This window comes from Amblyraja radiata, chromosome 24, assembly GCF_010909765.2.
Source record: "Amblyraja radiata isolate CabotCenter1 chromosome 24, sAmbRad1.1.pri, whole genome shotgun sequence".
NCBI lineage: Eukaryota > Metazoa > Chordata > Chondrichthyes > Rajiformes > Rajidae > Amblyraja > Amblyraja radiata.
Window position 1 is genome coordinate 19502447 of NC_045979.1, and position 19411 is coordinate 19521857.

General features: G+C 44.3%; 1 long non-coding RNA gene across 2 annotated transcripts in view; it reads left to right on the top strand.

Moving 5' to 3' along the window:
• The first annotated feature begins 58 nt into the window (after nt 1-58).
• Nucleotides 59-19411, top strand: part of LOC116986822 — a 54173-nt gene continuing 34820 nt past the window's right edge. For both annotated transcript variants that reach the window (XR_004415577.1, XR_004415578.1), the window contains exon 1: nt 59-212. This is a non-coding gene — a long non-coding RNA (uncharacterized LOC116986822). The remainder of the gene's footprint in view (nt 213-19411) is intronic.

Consider the following 19411-nt stretch of genomic DNA (forward strand, 5'->3'; position numbering starts at 1 on the left):
GCGCCCGCCGGCCAATGGCAGCGCGCGTTGTTGGCCGGTGCCGGTCTCCTAGGCGATGGCATGGGTCGGATTGGCGGGCGGCTGGAGCAGGCCGAGTGGCCCCCGGGGCCCCCGGGGACATTGATCCCAAGCTGTCAGCTCACAACAGCCCTCAACGATGTTTACACGCCTGATGCAGCGATTAGATTACTTCCAACATCACACTCGTCCAGGTCGTTGCTTTATTTACCGTTTTCTTTTCCTCCGCTGCAACTGTGACTGTGGTTCAAAAGCAAAAAGCTCAGCTGCTGGAGTTCTGGCATTCGAGACAGACAGCACGTCTATCTCTCCCCACTTGAATAGGGGCATCACAGAGGGGACGTTTCCATCTTACAGCCTGAAGAAGGATTCCGACCCGAAAAGTCACCTATTCCTTTTCTCCAGAGATGTTGCCTGACCCGCTGAGTGTCTGTTTCCAGCATTTTGTGCCTATCTTCGGCATAAACCAGCATTTGCAGTTCCTTCCTGTACATTACAAAAGATTGTTTTACGATCCTTGAAGACTTCACTAGAATTTTAGGCTGCATCTGGAAACAAGTGTTTAGCCCACCATCCATGCTGACAAAGATCCCCCATCTACACTAATCCCACCTGCAAATATTTGGCCCATATCCCTCAAAACTTTTCCTATTCATGTACCTGTCCAAATAACCTTTATAACCATACAGTATAGAGACAGGCCCTTAGGCCCAACTTGAGCTTGCTGACCAAGATGCCCCATCTACACAAGCCCCACCTGTCCACAAAGAGTCATAGAGACGTACAACATGGAAACAGCCCCATCAGCACCACTTGCCCATGCCGAACAAGATGTCCCATCTACACTAGTCGCACCTGCCCATCTTTGCCCATATCCCCCTAAACCTTTCTTATCCATGTACCTGTCCAAATGTTTTTAAAATGTTGTTATGGTACCTGCCTCAAATACCTCCTCTGGCAGACTGTACCATATACTCACCACCCTCTGTATGAAAAGGTTGCCCCTCAGATTTCTATTAAATCCTATTAAATTCCTATTGAAAGAAATGTGAATTGTAAAGCTAGAGGAAGGAATATAGGTAGAAGGATACAGGGGAAGGGGAGAAATGGGTGTGAGTCCAGGCGGGGAACAGGGTATGGGGGGGGGGGGGAATTCAGTTATTTACATAAAATTGGAAACCCAATACGTCACCCATCCATGTTCTCCAGAAATGCTGCCTAACCCGCTGATTTACTCCAGCATTTTGTGTCTTTTTTATCTTTTCTTTTCCTCAGCTGCAACAATAACCATATAGCTCAGAAGCAAAAATCTGCAAATGCTGCATGCTGTCCAAATAGATCAGATATACTATTTATAAATACAATCAAATCAAATTCAAGTATAATAGGTAAAACAAAGGGGAAGAGTACAGATTATAGTTCACATTGCAGCACATCAATTCCACAGACAAAGTTCAATGGCCACAATTGGTTACAATTGTTTAATTGTTGTAATTGTTTAACGGCCACAATTAAACAGTACCTTAGCTTATGGAAGGACTGTTGAGATGACTGATAAAAGAGTCGAAGAAGCTGTTCCTGTCTGGAAGTGTACACTTTCAAGCTTCTCTATCTCTCGGACTGCCAGATAAGAGCAGGGAGAAGAAGGAATGACTGGGGTGGGAAAGGTCTTTGATTATGTTGGCTGCTTTTCCGAGGCAGCATGAAGTGTAGATGAAGTCAATGGTGAAAAATAAGCATTATTTTAATGAAACAGCATTCAGCACAGTACAAAAGTCTCCTCGTGTAGTCCAACTTAGGAGATGTAACATTTTACATAATTCTTCCATATTCTAGTTATCTGATTCTGGAAGTTAATCCTCATGTTTAGTTAGCTTTTAATGTAACTTTACTGCATTAGAACCATAGAGTCACGCAGCACGGAAACTGTTCTTCGGCCCAACTTTCCCATGCCACCAAGGTAGACCAGCTACACTAGCCCCCCTGCCCTTGTTTGGACCATATCCCACTAAACCTTTTGCATCCTTATAATAATTTGTAAACTTATGTTAAAATTATTTTGCCCATTATTCATAAATTTAACATGTCTACTAATGTCTTGTAATGTTTTGCAATCCTTCTCAATGTGGAAACTTTATTTAAATCTGTTGCTGCTTCAAATTAAGAATTGCTTTTTTGACTTGAAAATCTAAATAATTCATATCAATTGTGAGAAAATATTGATGCTACTCAGATCCCACCTATCAATGTTTAGCGTATAATTTTGCTATCTTTTAATTCTATGTTATGTTTCCTGTCTTTTAATTGACTGTCTATTCATTTAACCTATATGCCCTGGTCTTGCAATACCTTATACAATAACCATTGTTATCCTAAACCAAATTTATAATTTTGGGAACTAAGGCCTAGATGTTCCCCTTATTTTACTATGTTTTTTTTCACTTAATTAAATTCTGATTCATTTGATGAAGCACCAGCATTATTCGTCCTACCATAGTTTCCGATGGACTACTTAAACTGTTCTCTGTTGTAACCGTGGGGCAGTTTGTAGACCTGTTACCTCACAACGCCAGAGACTCGAGTTCTATCCTGACCTCGGGCGCTGTCTGTGTAGAGTTTGTACGTTCTCCCTGTGACTGCGTGGGTTTCCTCCGGGTGCTCTGGTTGCCTCCCACATCCCCAAAACGTGCAGGTTTGTAGACTAACTACCCTCTGTAAAATTGCCCCTCGTGTGAGAGTGGATGGGAATGTTGGATAACATTGAACAAGTGTGAAAGGGTGATCGATGGTCGGCATAGACTTGGTGGGCTGAGGAGCCTGTTTCCATGCTGCATCTTAATGTTGAAAATTTGCTTGTTGAATGTTTCTTGCTCGAAATGTGAGTCTGTATCCATGAAGTATCGCTAATAAAAGGGATTTACACCCAGTTGTAAACCCTATGCTCTGTTGCCAATTGGGACGTTGCATCAGCCGAGAAACATCAGAGAACTGGGTCAGTCCATGTTATACACAATTGTTTTATATCAAATACTGTAAAAGTCATACCAAAATAATTTACCTTAAGCAATAACCATGGATAGCATGTCATTTACTGCTTGAATTTAGGAGAATATTACAAAAGTACTAAAAACAATGTAGGACCAATTCACTGAGAAGATTAATTCAGTCCTCAAAGCCTTGAGAATTTTACATGATTACCTTATGTTAGCTGTTTTTCCCCATTGTCATGGTCAGGTGTATACTTATTATGTATTAGAAAACAAATTAGCTTAGTATCTCCATTAGATACACTAGAAAGATGATTTTCAATGTGACCCAATTCCCTTCTGTCATTGCAAAGAGGAGGCTAATTTGACTCCGGCGCAAAGTTTGGGAAGTATTTTTATGGATAACATAGTATCAGGCATAGAAGACATTTGTTTTGATTTAGCAAAATTTACATGCTGATGAATTATAGATGCTGGTGAATTCTTAGTCTCTCCCTATTGACTGACATGTCTTCATAGGTTGTGTTCAGAAGTCTGATAAGGGAAGAAGCTGTTGCTGAATCTGGTGGGGCACACTTTCAAGCTTCTGTATCTTCCACCTGATGGAAGAGGGGAGAAGAGGGAGTAACTGGGGTGGGAAAGGTCCTTGGTTATGTTGGCTGCTTACCCAAGGCAATGTGAAGTGTAGACGGAGTTAGGGGTAAGTTAATGTGTCATGGAAAGTTTGCACAATGTTGCTATTACAATGTTTAACAAAAAATTAGACAAGTACGTGATTAAGACAGGTTTAGAGGGATACTAGACTAAGTGGGAACTGTTGGATCCCATGTTCACACGGGAGGGCTGTCCCCCAACACAATATTCCACCTCTCCACCCATTCCAATATTGGTGGCCAGGGGGGAGGGGGGCTTTCTGGAGCGCTAGTATGGGTGTTGTGGGCCGAAGGGACTGGTTTCCAGAAGGCTAGTATGGACATTGTGGGCTGAATGGATTCTTGGGCTGGCAGCTCAATCACTCAGGCCTGATGGGCTGGCAGTTCAGTCACTCAGGCCTGGTGGGCTGGCAGCTCAGGCCTGGTGGGTTGGCAGCTCAGTCACTCAGGGCTGGTGGGCTGGCAGCTCAGTCACTCGGGGCTGGTGTGCTGGCAGATCACTCCGGGCTGGTGGGCTGGCAGATCAGTCACTCAGAGCTGGTGGGCTGGCAGTTCACTCATTGCTATTCCTCGATACAGCATTTCAGGCAGATTGCTTGCCACCAAACTCAATTTCACAGCATTTCAAGCAGACTGCAGGCCTCCAAACTCAATTTCACAACATTTCAGGCAGAGTGCAGGCCACCAAACTCAATTTCACAGCATTTCAGGCAGAGTGCAGGCCACCAAATTGCCAAACAGCTCATTGCATTGTCATTAAGAGCTAACAAATAATTTATTGCAAGTACATTGCAGATTCACAGTTCAGTTGATTCACAGCTTAGAATCACAGTCGTGGACACTCCCTTGCGATCTTCCAGCATGACTAACTCACGTCCTCGGGGCTGCCTCAGCGGAGGAGGACTGTGAGTAAGATGGCCAAAAATCATAGCGATATATGGCAGCGTTTTTTCTAAAATCAATATACCCAGCACAGAAAGGAAGTGGTCAGGATGATATTTTTAGTTATATAGATGGACCAACAGCAGGCAGGTGGGACTAGTGTAGATGGGGCAGGTTGATCAGCATAGCCAAGTTGGACCGAAGGGCCTGCTTCCACGCTGTATGACTCTATGACTCTGTTAGCACCAAATGACTCGGATAGAAAGTGCAGAAGAGCAGCATAGATGGGAATATTGATGCAAATGTATACCCAAGGGCTTGGATGATTTTCTAGTGTAGCTGATGGAAAACATGAGATGTCAAAGAACATGGAAGTATTAATTTTAAACCTCATGCAGGATTCAATGCCAGGAGCAAATAATTCCCATTCTTAATGCGGTACCCTCTCTGGTTATCTCTGCTTCTAGGACTGACGGAGCAGGTTTCTGTTTCCATGGGACACAGCCAAAGGCTATCAAGAGTCTTTGTGGCTCAGTGGCAAATCAGGTCCATCGCAACTGAACTCCATTTGCTGCCACCTGGAAGTGGTGCCTCACTATACCAAAGACCCAAGTCAAACCTGAACTTGGGTGCTGTCTGTGTGGTGTTGCACCTTCCCTCTGAGACCTGCGCGGATTTCCTCTGGGCGCTCCAGTTTCCTCCCACATCCTAAAGACGTGTGGGTTTGTAGGTTATTTGGCTTCTGTAAATTGCCTAAGTGTGCAGGGAGTGGATGAGAAAGTGGGATAACAGAGAACTAGTATGAACGGGTGATTGTTGGCGTGGACTCGATGGGCCAAAGGGCCTGTTTCCTTGCCGTATCTTTCAATCAATTCCTGTCTTCAAATAAGTTTTTCTATCTTTGGTTCAGTTTAGTTTAGAGAAACAGTGTGAAAACGGGCTCTTCGGTCCATTAAGTCCATGCCGACCAGCGATTGCCTGTACATTAGTTCTTCGCTACACACTAGGGACAATTTTCAGTAGCCAATTAACCTAAAAACTGCACATTTGGAGTGTGGGAGGAAACCAGAGCACCGGAGAAAACCCACGTGGTCACAGGGAGAACCTACCAACTCTGTAGGGACGACACTCATAGTCTGGATTAAACCCGGGTCCCTGGTGCTATAAGGCAACAACTCTACCGCTGTGCTGCCATGACACCCTAAATATCAAATCCCCATTCACTCTCATCTTGCACTGAAAGCGGCAGAAGTAAGGATTGAACCTGGGTTTGTTGAAGCTGAGAGGCAGCGGCTCTACCCCTTGATTCACTGCGAACTTGATGTATTAAATTCACAGTGGAAAAAAGCTACAGGTCCAAGGACAATGAGATTTTAAAAGCAACCATCCGAGAAGATGTATATCTTCTTGGATGGTTGCTTTTAAAATCTCATGGATAAAAGCAGAAAATCACGACAAAGGCAGAAAGAATTCCGTTATCAAAAGGTGTTACCAGGAACTAATAGAATAAGTAGAGAGAAACTTCTATTTGTTGAAGAGTCTTAAACTGGAACACATAATATGGGAGTTAGAGTAAGAGTGCATTGTAGAATTATAGATTGGAAGGGTTTGGATGGATATGGGTCAAACATGAGTAAATAGGACTAGCATGAATGGGCATCTATGGCCTGGATGAGTTGGGCCGAAGGGTCTGTTTTCCTGCTGTATGACTTTATGACTCTAACTGTTGGGATGATATTTTTATGGCATAATTCTCAATTAGAACAGACATTTTACAATTTAAATCAGTAGTTAGGAAGGCAAATGCAATGCTAGCATTTATTTTGAGAGGACTAAATTATAAAATCATAGATGTAACGCTGAGGGTTTATAAAACACTGCTCAGACCACATTTGGAGTATTGTGAGTAGCTTTGGGCCCCATAACTGAGGAAGGATGTGCTGGCATTGGAGAGGGTCCAGAGGAGGTTTATTAGAGTGATCCCAGGAACGATTAGGTTGACATATGATGAGTGTTTGACAGAACTGTGCCTGTACTCGCTGGACTGTAGAAAGATGAGAGGGAATCTCATTGAAACTTACCGAATAATGAAAGGCCTGGATAGAGTTGATGTTATGAGGATGTTTCCACTAGTGGGAGAGTCTAGGACCAGAGGTCATAGCCTCAGAATAAAAGGACGTATCTGCAGAAAGGAGATGGAAAGGAATTTCTTTAGAGGGTGGTGAATCTGTGGAATTCATTGACAGCTGTGGAGGCTGTCAATGGATATTTTTAGGGCTGAGATTGACATATTCTTCATTAGTAATGGTATCAAAGGTTACAGGGAGAAGGCAGGAGAATGGGATTGAGAGGGAAAGATAGATCAACCATGATTGAATTGCAGAATTGACTTGATGGGCCAAATGGCCTAATTCTGCTCCTATAATTATGAACTTATGACCTACACTTTATTCATAGCTGGAGAATTAGTGCATGCATCAGTTAATGGTGTATATTTATAGACAAACCCATTCAACTCGGTATAAAGAAGAATGGTAACCCAGAACATTCAAAGTATGAAAACACTCCGCATAATACAATGACTGGTGGGCTCATGGTCTAATTGTCCTGAAAAAATGGATTTGGTCGATCATGCAAACATGTTTTGATGCGGAATGTTCTGCGAACAATCAGCATTTTGAAGGGCTGGTGAATGGGTTTATTACTAACAATCAGTCGAACAAATGGCTAAAAGGGTGCCAGCTTCAAATTGGATGTCACTAAGCTCAAAGTTTATTAGAGAAGTCTTCTTTTTTTTTTTTGCACTCTTAATTTCACGTTTTTGTGCACCTTGTGTGTTGTGACGGTTGGCAGACCAATTTCATACCGGGGATGAATAAAGTTTTATCGTATCGTAACAGTTGAGTAAAACTCTGTAGTAATTGTGCAAAAATTAAGGAAGGAAAAGAGGGTATTTTCCTGAAAACATTTTGTTTTCATCAGGTGATCATCTGGTCAGGTTTTGCTGCTTCAGGCTATTTTAAGCAATGCTTTTCCAAGAAAATGCTGAAACAAGTATTTCTATATTCACGGAGCAAGTTGTGGAAACATTCTATGTGCATGACTTTTAACCTTCTGTGAATACAGTGATTTATTGAGGGATCTATGCCAAGTGGATAACTTAAGCAGAGCAAATCTGTTTTATTATTCACTATTCAGTGAATGAACTTGTATGATGATGCCTCCCTGTCTGGGACACAACATTCTAGCACAACGGTATTGTGAAACAGCCTGAAGAAGGGTTCCGACCCAAAACGCGCCTATCAATGGCCGCTAGAGGTACTGCCTGACTCGCTGAGTTACTCCAGCACTTTGTTTACTACGCAAGATTCCAGCAACTGCTGTTCATTGTGTTTAGTCTTTAAATCATTTTCATTCAGCCCCTGAGAGAGAAAGAGAGAAACGTGTGTTTGAGTTTGTGGGGGGGAGTGCTAGGGTTGTTTCATTCACCACCATAGGGAAAGCAACTGAAATTTGTTTTATTTATAATATTTCTTAATGCAATTGCCATAAGTGTGTCAGTTTTTTAGAACATCCCAGGATTCAAAGTGAATCCTATCCACATACATCTCTTAATGGAGAGGGTGTCGTCTAGAGAACCATTGGAGTACACACACACCAAGTTCTCCCAGACCAGGGTAAATTAGCAGGACCACCTATTGAATGTAATCGTCACTGGGAGAGAAAAGAAACCAACCAAAATAAGATGAGTTGGAAGAAGATTCACAGGAGGAATGGCAGGGTGACACAGTGTACAGTTGGTAGAGTTGCTGCCTCACAGCTCCAGAGACTGGGTTTGATCCTGATCTCAGCTGCTGCCTGTGAGGAGTTTGCACTTTCTTCCTGGACCACGTGGTTTCCTCCTGGTGCTCCCGTTTCCTGCCACATCTCAAAGATGTGCGGGCATGGAGGTTGATTGGCCTCTGTAAATTGCCCCTAATGTGTAGGTAGTGGGTGGAAAAAGTAGGACTAGTGTGAGTAGGTGATCGATGGTCAGCAAAGGAATCGGTGGGCCAAAGGGCCTGATTCCATGCTGTATCTCTCAAATAACACCCCAACTAAGGAAGAATGCTCTTAAAACTATTATTTTGCCTGGATATCAGAGATGAACATAATTAAGGTAAATGTGCCTCACCATGCATGATTTTCCAACTGCTTCAAATACATCTCCAACAGTAGGAGGAGGATAGTATGGCTATAGACTGTGAAGAGGACTATGGCTGTGAAGATCTGTTTAGAATGGTAATTTTATGTAATTTCTATTTCCTTGACGCAAGCTGACGGAATGATAGTGAGGGTTTGCAAAGTTTGAGGTTGCCACATCCAAGTTTATCTTAAATCAGGAATTCCAATTCCTTGTTGTACCTAATGTCTGCGTACCTGAAATCCTGGCACCTGAAGTGATACCTTCATTATGCGGCTGCCCATGGGAGACAAACCTGCAGCAAAAACATTTAAACTCAAATCAACCAACATTAAATCAGGCAATCAGCTATGTTGCAAACTTACTTCAAATGCAAGAATTGACCAGTAGGTCTATTTAAAAGATCTTTTAAATGAACGTTTAAAATAGTTGTCTGGACCTAGTCCACTGTGTTGGAAAGCATCTGGACCTAATGAACCGAATGATGTAAGTGGTCGTGTTCTCAACTGGCTGAAGTTTTTTGTAGACATCTTCAACCTCTCATCACTGAGGTTTGAGGTTTCCACCTCCTTTAAAAGGCCATCAATATTACCAGTGCCCAAGAGACTGACATGCCTCAATGACTCCCCATCTGGATGGTGTGGGCACATTGGGCCGAAGGGCCTGTTTCCACACTGTATCACTCTATGACTCTATGGCAATTTGTTTTATTGGAATATCAAAAAGCTCTATGTTTTCATTTTGCATGAGCCTAATCAATCCCAATGCTTCCAAGGTCCCAACACCTCAAACATTACAGTCTATCTATCCAGCATTGCACAGAAGTGTTGAAGTCAAAGCCAGTTTGGATTATGCTGACCAAAACAGCCTTGGTTTAAGAACTAACCTGCAAAAGGATAGTTTGCAGAACTAACCAGCAACCTGGTGAAAGGAATCCCAGCTATCCACGGCCCATCCCAATGGCAGGCCTGGCTCACCTGGTGCAGAACCGGGAACCTGCCCAGAGAGGTGGATGGAGGGGAATGGTGGCGGAAGCTGAACAAAGGGCCCGATAAGAAGAACCGGAGAGTCTTACCTTCTGTGCCCTAAAGGTCAGCAGCGAAAGGTGCCCCCTGGAGAACAGGTTGAAGAGGACCATGCAAGGAGAGGGACTACAGTTTGCAGGATGACTGGAATGGAGGCGACGGCTGCAATGGGCTTTTGTGGCCAGTTGCAGCTGGGACTATAAAATGGCACCAAAATGGTGCCTCTTCCACATAGACTCAGTGAGCTGATCTGTACATTCTGTACTAACCAAGAGATTGGGCTTATGTATGGTGATAGTCTTGCTGAGCTGTAAGCAAAAAAAGAATTTCACTGTATGCAAAAAACGTATTTCACTGTACCTTGGTGCACGTGAAAATAAAAAAATATTGAATCATTGAAGTCTTCTAACTGCAACTAGAAGTAAAGTCTCCACCATTTGTCATTTGTTTTGGGAAATTGAAATTAAGAGAGGCATTAATATCACATGTGTCAAGGCGTGATTTTCTTAGAGCATTTTACAGCTAAGGAAATACTTTTGAAATGTTATCGTTGCAGCGTCATCATTGCAAATGTCAATTTGCACACATAACAATTGGGTTCTACTCCATGCAATTTACTGGCACAATTCCAGGTGAGGATATTCTCTGCTGCATTTAGATTGTTATGTGTAAAAACCACCCTTAAGTTCACAACAAATTCATTCAGTAGAAAAGATTCTGAGGTGTAATCCTTGTTCAGAGTTCAGTCAATTCTTTAATATAACCATCTTTGGAGGTTAATATCTAACTTTGCTGTTAAGCAATATTTCTCCCAATTATGAATATGGTAATAACAATGATCTGCAGATGCTGATTTACGAAAGAAAGACACAAAATGCTAGAGTAATTCAGGAGGTACGATACGATACAATACGATAGAACTTTATTTATCTCAGGAGGGAAATTGATCTGCCAACAGTCATAAAACATAAAATACATGGAACATGAAATCTAAAATGATGAGTGGAAAGGATTGCGGATGTGCAAAGATAAAGATTGGGGAGTGGGGTGATGTGGGAAGTCAGTCTACCCCATGACAAAAGGGGGATAGTCAGTCTACCGCACGACAAAAAGATCTCCTGTGGCATTCTGTACTGCATCATTCTGTACTGGTCAGGTAGCATCTCTGGAGAACATGGATAGAGGACATTTCGGGTCATGACCCTTCTTTGGTAAGACAGGATGAAATACAAATTCTTTGAGTTAGCATTGGTTCCACTGCTTTTCTTGTTCCTGCTGTTATTTCTTCGTAGGCGAGTAAATTATTTGTGTGGGATCCCAAAAGCTATAATAAAAAGATAATGGGGGCTAAGATGGGTGTGATCACCCTTTGCCCTTTTGATCTGGTGTAAGCAGAATAGTACCTTAGAACAGATTTTCAAAATGTCTGTGTGCACTCAGTGCCAACCATTGTTGGTTTGGACAAAAATGCTATACAAGCACTGTGTAAATCCATCCTCCAGTGCTATAGCTCTTTAAAAAAGTTGCATTATAGCTGCTGCAACTCTTGCATCTTGACTTGACTTCCTTGTTAAAAATGTAGATGTTCTTTTGACTTACATTTCCAGTATTCATTTTTTTCTGTCCTTTTTACTGCTGCAGCATGGCAAGAGGACCTTCGGCCCACCGAGTCCATGCTAACCATCGATCATCCATTCACACCAGTTGTATGTTACCCCACTCCTTTGCATCAGGGGCAATTTACAGAGACCAATTAACCTACAGACCCGCACGTCTTTGGGATGTGGGAGGAAACTGGAGCACCCGTAGGAAACACGCGGACATGGAAGAACGTGCAAACTCCACAGGCAGACAGCACCCAAGGTCAGGATCAAACCAGGCAAAATGGTACTGTGAGGGCACAGTGCCTTTACGTGCAGACTTTGTACAGGCAGCACCCAAGGTCAAGATCGAACCAGGGTCTCAGGTGCTTTGAGGCAGCAGCTCCACAAGCTGCACTATTGTGCATAGTGTGGGTCTGTTCACCTCTCCTTTCCCTTTCCCTTTCTCTTTCAGCCAATACCACCACCACCACCTGTGTCCCTTCATCTCTCCTGGATTCCACTCAAACACAGACATGAACTTTTGATCTCAGTGTCTCTCTTTCCCTGCTATTTAAAGCAAATTGAAGCCAATGCCGAGACTGACACATCAGTGACACACAATTACTCCAACTTCCATCAAACAGGAAAGGCAGAAAAACTAGTTTGGCATTAGCTCAGGTAACTCACTGTGCAGCGTTGCAAATGACACAATTCATCAAACACACCTGTGTAATCCAACAAATCCCTCAGCTTTTTAGAAAATATCTGTAGATACACAAGCTTTAGAAATAGCTTTGTTTTGTGCTCAGGGCAAGTATAAATTAACAGATATAATAGTAAGATTAAACGAGAACTTACCAGTTTGAAGTTTGATCTTTATTTTATGAGGAGTTACGATGAGGGATTACGTGATGACCCTGCCAGCACGCATGCGCGACATTCTTCAAAGCAGCGGTGTGGAATCAGAAGTAGTAATTGAAATAAACATAGTAAAGATAAGAAGAACTAGGATACCAGTTGACCTTTATAATTGAGGGCGGGAGCGGAGGTCACGTAATCCCTCATCTTAACTCCTCATAAAATAAAGATCAAACTTCAAACTGGTAAGTTCTCGTTTAATCTTGCTATTTTACTTCGGAGTCTCGTGAGTGACTACATGAAGATTTTAAAGCTCTGTGATTTCAAGCCGTGTAACAGTCCATGCTTCACTCACTGCCGAAGTCATCCAAGGGAAGAAGTATGTCATCGTAATTAAACATGAATCCATTTTTAAAAAACAATAACCATATTTATTTTTAAACAAAGAAAATAATACTCCCCTGGGCTTAAATTATATATTTGCAGAACTTAAAATTCTTTCTGAAAACAATGCAGGTTTGGCAATCGGCTTGTTATAAAATATTTGAAAAGTCCTTTCTGTGGACCATCCCGCTGTTGCCAGGATATGGTCCATTGGTACCTCCATATTCCTGGCCGCCGATGTTGCTGCTGCCCTGGTGGAGTGAGATGTAAAAATGTCAGTATCCACCCCAGCAGCTCCCAATACCTGTCTGAGCCATCTTGAGATGGTTTGTACCGACACCCGACCATGTGGCTTTTTGAAGCTCACCCATAATGCCATTTCGCTCCCTCTTAATGTTTTTGTTGTGCTAAGGTATAGCAATAGATGTGACATGACACATAAACGGGGGTCAGGTGGGTACACCCGGAATTCCAACGTCAGTCCCGAAGTTCCCGGTCTGCTCTGCTTGACCAGCTCCAAGATTTTGAATGTAATTTGGTCAGTTGATGTGACCATATTGTCCAGTCTTAGATAATGTAGGGACTGGACCCTTTGGGCTGAGACCAAAGCCATCAGCATTACAGTTTTCAGTGTGAGCTGTTCTAGAGACAGGGATCTGGCTGGTGACCAACCCCTTAGTAATGACAGAACGACACTGACGTCCCAGATCTGGGTGTACCTTGGTCTAGGGGGATTGGTATTGAAAATACCTTTCATTAGCTTAGTCACCAGTGGATGAGATCCTATGGACTGCTGTCCTGGTGCCTGCCATAGATAGGCTGATAGAGCACTCCTAGCACTATTAATTGTGCTGTAACTCAGCACTTCATCAAAGTGAAGGCTGGATAGGAACTCCAGTATGTTTGTTATTGTAGCTGTTCTGTATGTTACCCCAGTCCTCGAGCAGTACGCTTCCCACTTCCGGATGCTGGAGAGGTACTGCTTCTTGGTCGATTGTCGGTAGGCTGCCGTGATCATGTCCATGGTCCTGTTTGATAGTCCCAGATCCAATAGTGGCCTTTTTAAATTCTGCAACCCAACAGATTTATCCTGTCATGGCACGGATGGCTTTCGCCCGTAACAGGGTGGACCAACAGATCTGGTCTTTTGACCATGTCAAGGACCACAGGGAACCATGGCTGTGTAGGCCAGTCGGGTACTACCAAAATACCTGAAGCAGAGCCCATTTGTATTTTGCGTAGGACCCGGCTGATGAGGCAGAAGGGGGGAAAGGCATAGAAAAACAAATTTTCCCAATTCAGCGAGAACGCGTCCATCGCTGCTGCCTCAGGGTCTGGTTCCCAAGCGACATATGTTGATAACTGGTGATTCAGTCGGGATGCAAAGAGATCGATATCAGGTGTTCCATATCGCTTTGTAATTTCAGCAAATACTTTAGGGTTCAACATCCATTCGGTGTTGTCATTGAATTTTCGTGACCTGGTGCCTGCCACTGTATTGAGCTTACCTGGTAGGTAAATTGCTGATAGCCAAATATGTCTGTCGACACACCATTGCCAGATTGTGTTGACCAGATCGTCACACGATATCGATTTTATTCCGCCCATATGGTTAATGTAAGCCACCACTGTGGTATTGTCAATTTGTAGGCGGACATGCAAATGGTGCATAGCTGAACAGTAAGCTTTTAGCCCATAAAACGCACCCAACATTTCTAAATTATTTATACCCAGTGTCTGTAGTAGTGATGATTCTTGTATGTTCCATCTACCACCAGTACTAGATATAATGTTAGTTGCTCCCCAGCCTTGAGCACTGGCATCCGTTTGTATCATGATTGCTGGATTACTGATAATGATGGGGCTGGAACTATGCCAAATGTTTACTTTCCACCATTGTAACTCTGAAATTGCTTTAGCTGGTAATTTCATGGGTCGATCAAAATGACCTGCATGTTGATTTAGCGCTTGCACCTTTGCTCTTTGTAAATTTTGGTAATGCAAAGGTCCAAGCTGTGTCGCTGGAAATGCTGCTACTAATTTCCCAATTACTCTTGCCACCTGTCGAATAGTTGGTTGATTGGCAACTATCAATTTGTTGCAGGCTTGCACCAATTCTGCTGCTTTTTCTTTTGGCAACGTTACAGACATGTGGACTGAGTTAATTGTGAATCCCAGATAGTCCATAGTTGTGGATGGCGTCAACTTAGATTTATCTGGATGTATGACAAACCCCAGAGTTTCAAACAAATGTATGGTAGCTAATACTGCTGATTTAGCTAATTCCAGGGTTTTGCCCACTATCAAAATATCATCAAGATATGCCATGACAATATGTTTTTGTTTTCTTAGTATTGCCAAGGCCGGTTTTAATATCTTGGTAAATAGTCTTGGGGCTGATGTTAGGCCATTAGGCAACGCTTTATACTGCCATAGTTGCCCCATCCAGTTAAACTTTAGGTATCTACGATGATCCTTATGAATGGGTACTGAATAGTATGCATCTTTCAAATCGATGCATGCCATGAAGTATCCTCTGGAAATCAATTGTTTGGCAGTAACAAATGTTTCCATTTTGAAATGTATATACCTGACAAAAGTATTCAGTGTCGTCAAGTCAATGATGATGCGACATCCACCATCTTTCTTGGTTTTTGTAAAAACATTTGATACAAATTCCAAAGAGTCATGTTCCGTTTTTTCTATGACTCCTTTTGTATGAAACCTCACCAGTTCTGCCTGTCCCTCGTATTTTTCTTTTTGTGAGAGTGTAAACTCCCTGTGGGGTACATGTTGAACTGGTGGCATACTTTTTTGGATGAATTCCATTTTGTATCCCTGAATACTTTGTAGTATATAATTATCAAGGGTGATAGTCCTCCATGCTTCCAAAAACAGGTGTAACCTTCCCCCTGTTAATACAGGCCCTGCACCTTTTATGTTCTGGAAGGAACCAGACCCACCTACCTCCATGGTTACCGGTAGAGTGTTCATTTCCTGGGTTTCTGTTTCTTCGTCGAGGTCGAGGTGTTGTAGTGTGGGGTTGGCGCATCTTCCATGGGGTCCGCTCTGGGCCCTGGCCTAAAAAAGGCCTCCGGGGATGATATGCGGGCTCCGTGCTTTCACCAGCACCCTGATGTTGACGCCTGCTGGTGGATGCATAGGGGTGCTGCCGCCTGGGTTGTGTGGCTTTGCTCGTTCCTAGGCCTGCCCTCATGAGTCCAAGCGCTTTCGACTCCTCATACAGATCTTTAACCTGTTTCGACAGGTCCTTTCCAAATAGCAAGATTTGCGGTTGTGAGGTCGCAGATTTGCACAACCCTGCAAATTTGGGATTGAGGGCAGGTCTGATGGCATCCTTCCGCAGGCTGTTAATCTCATACTGTGTGTTGCACAGAAGAGCCAGAGTGTCCTGCTGGTTGTCGGTCATTTCGACCCCATCCACCGAACGAGCATAAGACATGATAGCTGACGTCAGGAGCTTCAAGATTTTCTGGAGCTTCACCTCCTGGGTTCTTATGCCCAACCCAATGTACCCCCAGATTTGGCTGTTAACGGCCGGTACATTGAGTGAGATGCTGTTCTCCGGAGGCGTGTATCTATCCAACACCTCATTTACTACCTGTTCTTGTAGTGGGTTGAAGGACAGGTAGTCAATACTGGCCACCAATTTTGATTGCAACGGCTGTCCCGCTCGTGGTGTTACCGCGTAGCGGTTGACCACTTCCAGCAGCTCTTCCTGTTCCTGCACCCCCAGCACACTGCTGTTGTCTCCAGCCACGGACCCCTCTTCTTGACCAGCCCAGCCCTGGCCACCAACGCTCCCTTCTGTCGAGGGAGATGCGATGGACAGTGCCGGGTATTGCACTGTTGTGGGTGTGCTTGCACTCCCATGGCGGGCTTGCCCCATCTCCCGGAGCAAGTCCTCCTGGAGCATCTGCTCCATCAACCGCTCCATGCGGGACAAACGGTCACCTTTGCCGCTCTCGGGCAGCGCGTCTTCCTGACCGGACTCATCAAAGTCTACCGACCGGACCAACTTCTACTTTGCCTTGCCTCCAACCCGCTGCGGTGGTTCGAGCTGAGCAGCTTGCGGCGTTGGGCTTGGCTCAGCAGAAATTGCGTTAGTGACTGTGGACCGCAGCGAGTGCGGTCCAGGTGCCGCCGGTCGCCCCCCACTGCTGGAACCCTCCAGGGCCATCACAGTCGGACGGGGTGTGACCTTCTTTGGTTTTCTCCCCTTGTCCATTTGTTCTCTATAACACAGAGCACAACAAGGGTTTTGATGATAACGACTTCAGAATAAGTTTTACTTACCTGGAGGTCCCGTTTTAAACTCTATTGCGGGAGAGCTCGTTCCCCCCACCCGTCGCTGTTGCACTGCGTGAGACGCTATGTCGCGCATGCGTGCTGGCGGGGTCTTCACATAGTCACTCACGTGACTCCGAAGTAAAATTTAACTTCTTGCTTATACCTATAATTAGTTTCTTTTTTGACCTGCAGCATATTAGTGCACACCAAATTAGAAGTCTCCTTATTTTGTGGAAAACATAAAGTGGTGGAGGAGCTCAGCGGGTCAGGCAGCAGCTGGGGAGGGAAATGCACAGATGATGTTTTGGGTCCGGACCTTTATTCAGACCGATTGGAGTCCATTGTTAAAACATCGCCTGTCCATTCCCACGACAGATGCTGTCTGACCCACTGAGTTCTTCCAGTACTTTGAGTTTTACTAAAGACTTCAACATATGCAGTTCCTTGTGTCACTCTTACTTTGTTCCAACTTCGGCAATGTCTTCAAGATGTGATCTTAATCATTGCTGCATTAAAAACCAAAATGTTCAAAATTGGAGATAGTAATAATGTTTCAGTAAGAAATGAAATTGACTTTTAAGTCAAGGGAGAATGAGCAGTGGCCAAACAATCAAAATAACTGGTCTAAAATGGTAAAGATGAGAAGCAATTGCCAAATTTGATGCAAGGAAGTGGTAAAGGCATTGTGGCCTCACAGCACCAAAGAGCCGGGTTTGATTTTTTCTTTGGGCGCTGTTCCTGTGTGGAGTTTGTGCATTCTCCCTGTGACCACATGGGTTTCCTCCGGGTGCTCCGGTTGCCTCCCACATCCCAAAGATATGCAGGCTTGTAGGTTAGATGGCTTCTGTAAAATTGCACTCAGTGTGTAGGGAGTGGATTAGAAAGTGGAATAACATAGAGCTAATGTGAACAAGTTGGCCAAAGGGTGTAGAAAAGAACTGCAGATACTGGTTTAAATCGAATGTAGATACAAAATGCTGAAGTAACTCAGCGGGACAGGCAGCATCTCTAGAGAGAAGGAATGGGTGACGTTTCTGGTCGAGACCCTTCTCCAGACTGATGTTAGGGGAGTGGGCGGTACAGAGATAAAATGTAGTCGGAGACAGTAAAACTGGTCGGAGAACTGGGAAGGGGGAGGGGATGGAGAGAGAGGGAAAGGAAGGGCTACTTGAAGTTAGCCTCCAATTTGCGCTGGGCCCCACTCTGACCACGGAGGAGGCCCAGGACAGAAAGGTCAGTATGGGAATGCCAAAGGACCTGCTTCCATGCTGCATCTTTAAAAAGGATAGAAAAATATGAATTTTGCAAATGTGAGTCAAAAGACTGCCTGTAATCTGAATTTTTAACAACGGAATCAAGAGTCAAGAATAGACACAAAGTGCTGCAGTAACTCAATGGAACTGCTGTAGATTTGGGAGCAACAGCAGCAGGAGTTTAGCAAGAGATACGACTGATTGGCTCTAGCCCAAGTGGAAGGAGAGAAGTGAAAACAGTTAAAGTAGAGGCCAAGGACAGGCAGACTTGACGCAGAACTGCTGTAGTTTTGGGAGCAACAGCAGCAGGAGTTTAGCAAGAGATACGACTGATTGGCTCTAGCCCAAGTGGGAGGAGAGAAGTGAGTCAGTGCTGGGAAAACAGTTGAAAACTGAGGAATTTGGTTTGTAAATTGGTAAATCAGGCAATTTATCAGTCAATTTAAGCAAGACTGCTCTTAGCGAGCGGCAGTGAGTGAGCGAAGTGCCCTGTGAGAAAAGTGCGAGTCTTTGGCGAGTAGACGAAAGAAGGAGATGTCAGGCAAGCTGATTCATTGCGATGCTTGCAGTATGTGGGAGGTCAAGGACACCGCTAGTGCCTCTGGCTGCTACAAATGTGAGAAGTGCATCCAGGTAGAGCTCCTGAAGGGCCGTGTTGGGGAACTGGAGAAGCAAGTGGATGACCTCCGGTTCGTCCGAGAAATTGAGTCGTTCCTCGACAAGTCCTACAGTACGATTGTTACACCTAAGGTACTGGAAGAGAGAAGGTGGGAGACAGTGAGAACGGGAGAGAAGCATGGAATGCCAACGTCCCCGGGTGTTGTACCTCTTGTGAACAGGTTCACCCACTTAGAAGCTGTCGGGACAGAAGAGGTGTTTACACTGGGCGACGGACTGGCTTGTAATGCGAATAGGGCTGTTGAGCCAAAACCAAAAAGGCCTAAGGCAGGCAACGCCATTGTAGTGGGGGAGTCCATTGTGAGAGGTATGGACAGGGGTTTCTGCGGCAACAGACGGGATGCGAGGATGGTGTGCTGCCTTCCTGGTGCCAGGATCCAGGATGTCACGGACAGAGTGCAGAAAATCCTCAAGGGCGAAGGTGAACATCCGGAAGTGGTAGTGCATGTCGGCACAAACGATGTCGGAAAGAAGGGGATGAATATTCTGCAGCGTGACTTTAGAGAGCTCGGAAAACTGCTGAAAAGCAGGACCTCCAGGGTTGTTATCTCCGGTTTGCTTCCAGTTCCTCGTGCTGGCGAGAGCAGGAACAGGGA